Source organism: Triticum dicoccoides, chromosome 5B (assembly GCF_002162155.2).
Source record: "Triticum dicoccoides isolate Atlit2015 ecotype Zavitan chromosome 5B, WEW_v2.0, whole genome shotgun sequence".
In the NCBI taxonomy this organism is placed as follows: domain Eukaryota; kingdom Viridiplantae; phylum Streptophyta; class Magnoliopsida; order Poales; family Poaceae; genus Triticum; species Triticum dicoccoides.
The window spans coordinates 547057692-547066307 of NC_041389.1; positions in this window are offsets into that span (position 1 = coordinate 547057692).

Genomic DNA, 8616 nt, shown 5'->3' on the forward strand with positions numbered 1-8616 from the left:
TGTTTTGGACTATATTGGGCTTTATTTTCCACTTTTATATTTCTTTTGGGACTAACCTATTAACCGAAGGCCCAGCCCAGAATTGTTGTTTCTTGCCTTTTTCAGTATTTCGAAGAAACAGAATATCAAACGGAGTCCGAACGGAATGAAACCTTCGGGATTGTGATTTTCCAACCGAATGTGATCCAGGAGACTTGGACCCTACTCCAAGCAGTTCCAGAGGCGGTCACGAGGGTGGAGGGCGCCCCCCCTGGGCGCGCCCCTACCTCGTGGGCCCCTCGACGCTCCACCGACGTACACCTTCCTCCTATATATACCTACGTATCCCCGAACGATCAGAACAGGAGCCAAAAACCTAATTCCACCGCCGCAACTTTATGTATCCACGAGATCCCATCTTGGGGCCTGTTCCGGAGCTCCGCCGGAGGGGGCATCCACCACGGAGGGCTTCTACATCATCACCATAGCCCCTCCGATGAAGTGTGAGTAGTTTACTTCAGACCTTCGGGTCCATAGCTAGTAGCTAGATGGCTTCTTCTCTCTTTTTGGATCTCAATACAATGTTCTCCCCCTCTCTTGTGGAGAACTATTCGATGTAATCTTCTTTTTGCGGTGTGTTTGTTGAGACCGATGAATTGTGGGTTTATGATTCAGATTATCTATGGAAAATATTTGATTCTTCTCTGAATTCTTTTATGTATGATTGAGTTATCTTTGCAAGTCTCTTCGAATTATCCTTTTTGGTTTGGCCAACTAGATTGGTAGTTCTTGCAATGGGAGAAGTGCTTAGCTTTGGGTTCAATCTTGCGGTGTCCTTACCCAGTGACAGAAAGGGCTGCAAGGCACGTATTGTATTGTTGCCATCGAGGATAACATGATGGGGTTTTTATCATATTGCATGAATTTATCCTTCTACATCATGTCATCTTGCTTAAAGCGTTACTCTGTTTTTACTTAATACTCTAGATGCATGCTGGATAGCGGTCGATGAGTGGAGTAATAGTAGTAGATGCAGAATCATTTTGATCTACTTGTTTTGGACGTGATGCCTATATACATGATCATTTCCTAGATATGTTCATAACTATGCTCTATTCTGTCGATTGCTCAAAAGTAATTTGTTCACCCACCGTAGAATACTTATGCTCTTGAGAGAAGCCACTAGTGAAACCTATGGCCCCCGGGTCTATTCTCATCATATCAATCTCTATCACTTTATTTACTTGGTTTGTTTTTACTTTGCCTTTTACCTTTTTACTTTGCATCTATCTATCAAAAATACCAAAAATATTATCTATCAGATCTCACTCTCGTAAGTGATCGTGAAGGGATTGACAACCCCTAAGCGTTGGTTGTGAGTTGCTATCGTTTTGTGTAGGTACGAGGGACTTGTGCGTAGTCTCCTACTGGATTGATACATTGGTTCTCAAAAACTGAGGGAAATACTTATGCTACTTTACTGCATCATCCTCTCCTCTTCGGGGAAATCCAACGCAGTGCTCAAGAGGTAGCAGAGCCCATCAAAATCTTGTAACTCTCTTGATAGATGATGTAACCATTATTGCTAATTAATAAAGTTCAAGTTGTTTTACAAAAAAATATGGTGCTCACCGGAAGGCATGAAGTCAAGATGTCCTAAACCCAACAATTTGAAAGGCTTTTGCAAAAAAACAATTTGAAAGGTGTTTTTAAACAAATAAAAAGGTTAGTTTTGAGGGTAATTAATAAGTTGTTTAGGGGTGCTACGCGTCGGCCGACGAATCTTCTTAAAAGATCCGCTGCCTCGCGAGCCGTCGGGTCTGACACAATAAGGCCTTGTACAATGCTATGTGCTTAGGGAGGTGCTTAGAAAAATAAACCTGGTTGTTCTGAAGCATTGGTGCCTATTTTTACAGGAGAGATGCCTAATTAAGCGTTTGCCCTGTACAAATAAGCACCGATGTTTAAGAAAAGATTGGTTTATTTCTCCAAGCACCTCTCCTGAGCATCTTGCAGTGTACAAGCCCTAAATCAGCTAAACAGCTTCCTCTACTTTGCAACAAAGGTCCCTCTACGGTAACATTCGTAACGGAGGTTATGTTGCCGTTTTTTCTAAAACATACGTTGTGTTGAAGGATTTTTCTTTTTGCAAGATGAGTCGTGTTGCAGAAATATTATTTTTGCTCTTCCGGTTCCTAGCCGCTGCGGGATTTAGCCACTGGTCAGTTTGCAATAAGGGGCCAGTTGCAGAATCATTTTGAAACAATGGACCAGTTGCAGAACATGAACATGGATGGTTAGCTCCTGACCGTGCGATCCAGCGGTCGGCTGCCCACTAGCGTGATCCAGCGGCTGGCTAAATAAGGTAAGTACCTGTCCCCTTCACGTTTAGAAAAATGGAAACGAAGGAAACAGCCACCCCTTCCACCCGATCGAGCCCCACTCGCACTAGTGCCTGTTTGGTCAGCCGTTGCATGCATGCGTCTGGTGCCTGCATGCCATGCATTAAATGTTCCTCATGTTTGTCATTCATGTATTAATTTTTGGTTTTCAAAATTATAAAAGAGATATCTTCTAAACCGCGTGTTGAAATTCGGATCTGTTTTCACCGTTGAAACCCTCGTGATGTGCTCTTCAAAAGTAGATCCCGCATGGGGATGTTTCGACGAACTAGTCTTCCTGCCAACTAAACATCAATATGTGTGCAACTAGACTACATTGCCGCACCAACTGAGCATATATGTATACCAATAGTCCTGACAACTAAACATCAATGTGTGTGCAAACTAGACTACATTACCATGCCAACTGAGCATATGTGTGTGTGTCAATTGTCCTGCCAACTAAACATCAATATATGTGTAACTAGACTAAATTACAAGCCAACTGAGCATATGTGTGTGCAACTAGTCTTCTCTGCCAACTAAACATCGATGTGTGTGCAACTAGACTACATTACAAGCCAACTAAACATCAAGATGTGTGCAACTAGACTAGTACAAGCCAACTGAGCATGTGTGTGCAACTAGTATTCTCTACCAACTAAACATCAATGTGTGTGCAACTAGAATATATTACAAGCCAACTAAATATTAATCTGTGTGCAACAAAACTAATTGACAAGCCAATTGAGCATATATGTGTGCAGCTAGTCTTCTCTGCCATCCACGAATAGGGAGGAGGGTTGCACAGCGACTACTAGGTAGTTTGTCGGGACAGTAGACTAATTGCACATCAAAGTTTTCATGGTTGCTAGACTACAACCTTATGGAAGTTGAATCATGCAGATCCAAAAATTGGTTTTTGAAAAAGTTGCATAATGTAGTACTAAAGTTGCACAATGCAGTACTAAAGTTGCACCATATAGCACAAAAGTTGGCATCGAAAAAATTTCATCGAAACATATCCATGTGGGATCTACTTTCAAAGATCTCGTCACGAGGAATCCAACGCTGAAGACGGATCTGAATTCCAACACATAGTTTGAAAGATATGGCTTTTTAAAAATTTAAAACCCGAAACAAATACACATGGATCTGTTTTGTCCTTCACATGTTACAAGTCTAACCGCATTTAATGCCAGTAATCACATGCACTACCAGACAAACGCATGTATGCATGAACGCGAGTGACCGAGCGGCCGCTCGTCCTTTCCAACGAGCGTGCGCACTTTTTAGATTTCAGGATGATTTTATTGCATGTAGGTGAAACTTGTATTAAACAATTACAGCTACAAGATGGGAGAGGAATCTTATACCTTGAGGGTTATTCATAGTGGTCACTTCATCTGTACTACTACTGCAAGAAACAACCTTTTAAAAGTGCCCTCCACTTCACGCTATCACAAGGGCAGGTCCACATTTAGTCATTGAATTTGTATTGTATGTTTAATAACAATTCATGTTGTCATTTTGTTCACCTTATAGAAGTTATTTTTTGTAAAAGATGGAACGGACGGAAATATACTTATAAGGGCATCTCCAACGGCAACCCGTAAATTTCCTCCAGCATCCGTCCGTGAACAAGGGGACTAGTCTGCGGACACGGATGTAGGAGGCCACCATCCAACTGTAGCCGCATACATCCGGCCTTCCTCATTTTTTTTAAAGTCCGCACAATCAAATAGCCGCATACAAAGTGTACGGACATTCCTTCCTCGTTTCTTTTAAAGTCCGCATGATCAAAAAGCCGCATACAAAGTGTACAGACGTTCAAATAGTCGCATGCAGCAGTAGTGCAAATTTAAAAAAAGTTTAAATATTACATTCCAACATTTTTTTCCTCTTTGATGATCATAGGACCGGACACCACGGTACAAACGATCGAAAACAGCCTAGCGCATCCGAAAACGCCGGCGAAAGAGGTTAGCAAGGAGTGCATCGGGGCAAAGTAGTCAGCCATCAGTGTCAAATGGCCGCGCGCCTTGTTGCAGTTGTGCAGTCGATGACTCTTGATCGAGCCCTTTAAGTTGAGAACATGCTCCTCTGCATGCTCCGCGTCTTCACGGACCGTCGGTGTCATCACCGACTCATCAGAGTACTCCTCGTCTGATGAACCGGCGGACGGCTCAACGTAGTGCTCGTATATGTACTCTAAATGGGAATCTGTTGCTAGAAAGAAGGAAACTTTTTTAGCTCCAGCAACTGATCGAACAGTTGCCTGCCATGGTGAGTATAGCAGCGGATGGTACCTGGCGGGACGGTCGGAGGGTTGAACGGCGAGTATAGAAGCGGGGTGGAGCCCTGCTGGAGTGCTGGAGGTGACAGAGACGTAGTATTCTGGCAGGGGTGTGGCGTGGCAGCAGGGTTGGTGCAGCTGCGGCGAAGGCAAGAGAGAAAGAAGGAAGAAGAAAAAGTGGGGAGGATAAAGGCGCGGGTCCGGAAAGAGTTTTGGCCCCCTGTTTGTCTCCGGTTTGCGGAAAAAAACACGCTCGGATCGCCTCGCGGACCACTACACCCCCACGTTGGATGGCTTCGGCGGTCCGGATTCGGGTGATTTGCGTGTCCGCTTCGGAGATGCCCAAGATACCATAGACGGCTTTGTTGGATCGGATCTCACCGAGGAAGGCTTGCACCTTGCCCTGACCACCCACGCCAATCTCCTCCGCCCCTCGCTCTCCCCGGTGGTTCGGCCTAGCGTCGGAGGAGAGCTCGTCGCTCACTTTCTACCCCGGTAGAAAGAAGGTGCAACGAGAATTAGGCAGTATGATCCCTTACCCATGGATGGATTTGCACTATCATGATTTATCAAACTGCTTGTACTGTTAGTCCGTCCGCTCGTGATAGTTATTTCTCAGCCACTCTGTTTCGGCAACATTGCCGCCTAAAGCGTGATCCAAATCCATCGAATTTCTAGATCCACACTTGGTTTTCTCATTTGCTGGGAGCGATCGACAGATCATCAGCCCCCCACCATCTTCCAACCCAATCCACAGTTGCGGCTCGAGATTTGGTTGCCCAAAACCAGTTAACAGACCAAGAACAGAAGCAAATCCATCCCAAAAATCAAATCCCCAAATAAAAGCCTCTCGCCTCTAGTCTTGGGCGCCTCCTCCAGCCTCCTCTCCCCCGTCCCTCGCTGCCCGGCCGGCGTCGGTGGCGGCGGGGCATCTTCCCCTTCCTCGCGGTGGGCCGGAGTGGGACGGCAACTCGACACGGAGGCGCGCGGTTCTGTAGAACGACGTGGCGTGGCGGTGGCCGGGGCGGCACGGCGGTGGCGTCCTGGGTTGGTGGCGCGGGCGGCTGCTCTTCGGCGGCGTGGTGGGGCATGCCCGCGCGGGTGGCGGCTGTGGGCGTCCTTGCCAGATCTGGATCGGGCGGTGCTCTGGCCGGCGGCCAGCAGGCGGCAAGGGCCAGCCGGTGGCGCGCGGGGGCATGGTGGCGGTAGCGGTGATGCTGCCGGCCGGATCTGTTTTCCGCCAGGCGGCGCGGGTTTGGGGCTCCGGCCTCGCGTGGCGGCGGCTCCAGCAGTGGGCGGCGGCGGTGAGGTGGCTTCGCCGTGTCGGCATCACAGCAGCTTGGCGGGCCGGCTGGGGCGGCGGCTGAATTTCCGGCGTCGGCTCGTCTGTAGGCGGCGCATTTCCACCTTTGGTCCCTCTCCTTGTCGTCTGGTTACTACCTTCGTCGAAGGTTCAGCCCTCCCCCGACTACGGTCCATCGCTTGTCTCGCGCTCTGATACGTCTCCAACATATCTATAATTTTTGATTGTTCAATTCTATTATATTACCCCTCTTGGATGTTTATGGGCTTTATTTTACACATTTATATCATTTTTGGGACTAACCTACTAAACGGAGGCCCAGCCCATATTGCTGTTTTATTGCCTGTTTCAGTATTTCGAAGAAAAGGAATATCAAACGGAGTCCAAACAAAATGAAACCTTCGGCAACGTGATTTTTTGAAAGAATATGATCCTGAAGACTTGGAGTCCACGTCAGAAGATCCTCGAGGAGGCCACGAGATAGGAGGTCGCCCCCCCCCCTACTCGGCGTGGCCCCCTGTCTCATGGGCCCCTCGAGCACCTCCCGACCAACTTCTTTCGCCTATATAAGCCTACGTACCCTAAAACCATCGAATATCAAGATAGATCGGGAGTTCCGCCGCAGAAAGCCTCTGTAGCCACCAAAAACCTCTCGGGAGCCCGTTCTGGCACCCTGCCGGAGGGGGAACCCATCACCGGTGGCCATCTTCATCGTCCCGGCGCTCTCCATGACGAGGAGGGAGTAGTTCACCCTCGGGGCTGAGGGTATGTACCAGTAGCTATGTGTTTGATCTCTCTCTCTCTCTCGTGTTCTCTCTATGGCACGATCTTGATGTATCGCGAGCTTTGCTATTATAGTTGGATCTTATGATGTTTCTCCCCCTCTACTCTCTTGTGATGAATTGAGTTTCCCTTTTGAAGTTATCTTATCGGATTGAGTCTTTACTTTGAGAACACTTGATGTATGTCTTGCCGTGTTTATCTGTGGTGACAATAGGATATCACGTGCCTTTTGATGTATGTTTTGGTGACCAACTTGTGGGTTCTGCCCATGAACCTATGCATAAGGGTTGGCACACGTTTTCTTGACTCTCCGGTAGAAACTTTGGGGCACTCTTTGAAGTACTTTGTGTTGGTTGGATGAATCTGAGATTGTGTGATGCATATCGTATAATCATGCCCACGGATACTTGAGGTGACAATGGAGTATCTATGTGACATTAGGGTTTTGGTTGATTTGTGTCTTAAGGTGTTATTCTAGTACGAACTCTTTAATAGATCGATCCGAAAGAATAACTTTGAGGTGGTTTCATACCCTACCATAATCTCTTCGTTTGTTCTCCGCTATTAGTGACTTTGGAGTGACTCTTCGTTGCATGTTGAGGGATTGTTATATGATCTATCTATGTTATTATTGTTGAGAGAACTTGCACTAGTGAAAGTATGAACCCTAGGCTTGTTTCCTATCAATGCAATACTGTTTACGCTCACTTTTATCATTAGTTACCTTGCTGTTTTTATATTTTCAGATTACAAAAACCTATATCTACTATCCATATTGCACTTGTATCACCATCTCTTCGCGGAACTAGTGCACCTATACAACTAACCATTGTATTGGGTGTGTTGGGGACACAAGAGACTCTTTGTCATTTGGTTGCATGGTTGTTTGAGAGAGACCATCTTCATCCTACGCCTCCTACGGATTGATAAACCTTAGGTCATCCACTTGAGGGAAATTTGCTACTGTCCTACAAACCTGTGCACTTGCAGGCCCAACAACGTCTACAAGAAGAAGGTTGTGTAGTAGACATCAAGCTCGGCGGCAGGACCGAGCTCGTCTCACGCCCGACAGCAGGACCGACCTCGTCTCGCTCCCGGCAGCAGGACCATGCTCATCTCGTGCCCAACAACGGGACCGAGCTCGTCTCACGCCTGGTGCCGCAGGATGGGTCGATGGAGGCTAGTTTCGGCAGGCCTATTGGGTTTCGGCATTGGGGGCAGCCAAGGGGTGCGAAAGGCGGTTCCTTTTCGCTCGTATATTTGGTTGGGTAGCGGCGTGGGTCCCGAATGAGGTGGTGTCGAGGTCTTGGATGCCAGGGCGGCGGCCCTGGTGGTGGTTCCGTGGTGCTCATGGGCAGAGCCCGTGGTTAGGTGTTGCCCGTGTGGGCGGCGTGGTCGTCGGGGTTTGGCATCCGGGGTGGTGAGTGTTGGCCGGGGTCAAAACCTGATCTATCTTTGGACGGACCGGCGGCAGCGAAGCTCGTTCCCTTCTTGAAGACGTCACCGCGGCTCTCATTGTCCGTCGTGTTGCTCTAGGGGAAACTCTGATCTTCGGATCGGGCAGTGGCGACGCTCTGGTGTCGTAACCTTCTTGAAGGCGCCGCCTTGGAGCACACGCTTCATCATATGCGGCTTCATCTCTTCGTGGTGGCGTGTTTATGGTTGAGGACCCCGGTTGCTTTTGTAGTACTGGGGGTAGTGTTGTTGCACTCAGCGCCTATGTATCCAACCTTGGCTGTGTGCGTTTGTTTTTGAGTTGTGGTTGATCCTTACTTTATATATAAAGCGGGGCGGAAGCTTTTCCGGTAAAAGAGGAGTGTCAAAATCGGTATAAGGCAGGACTGCTCCCCGACGATTGGCAAGCTTCAGGCTGT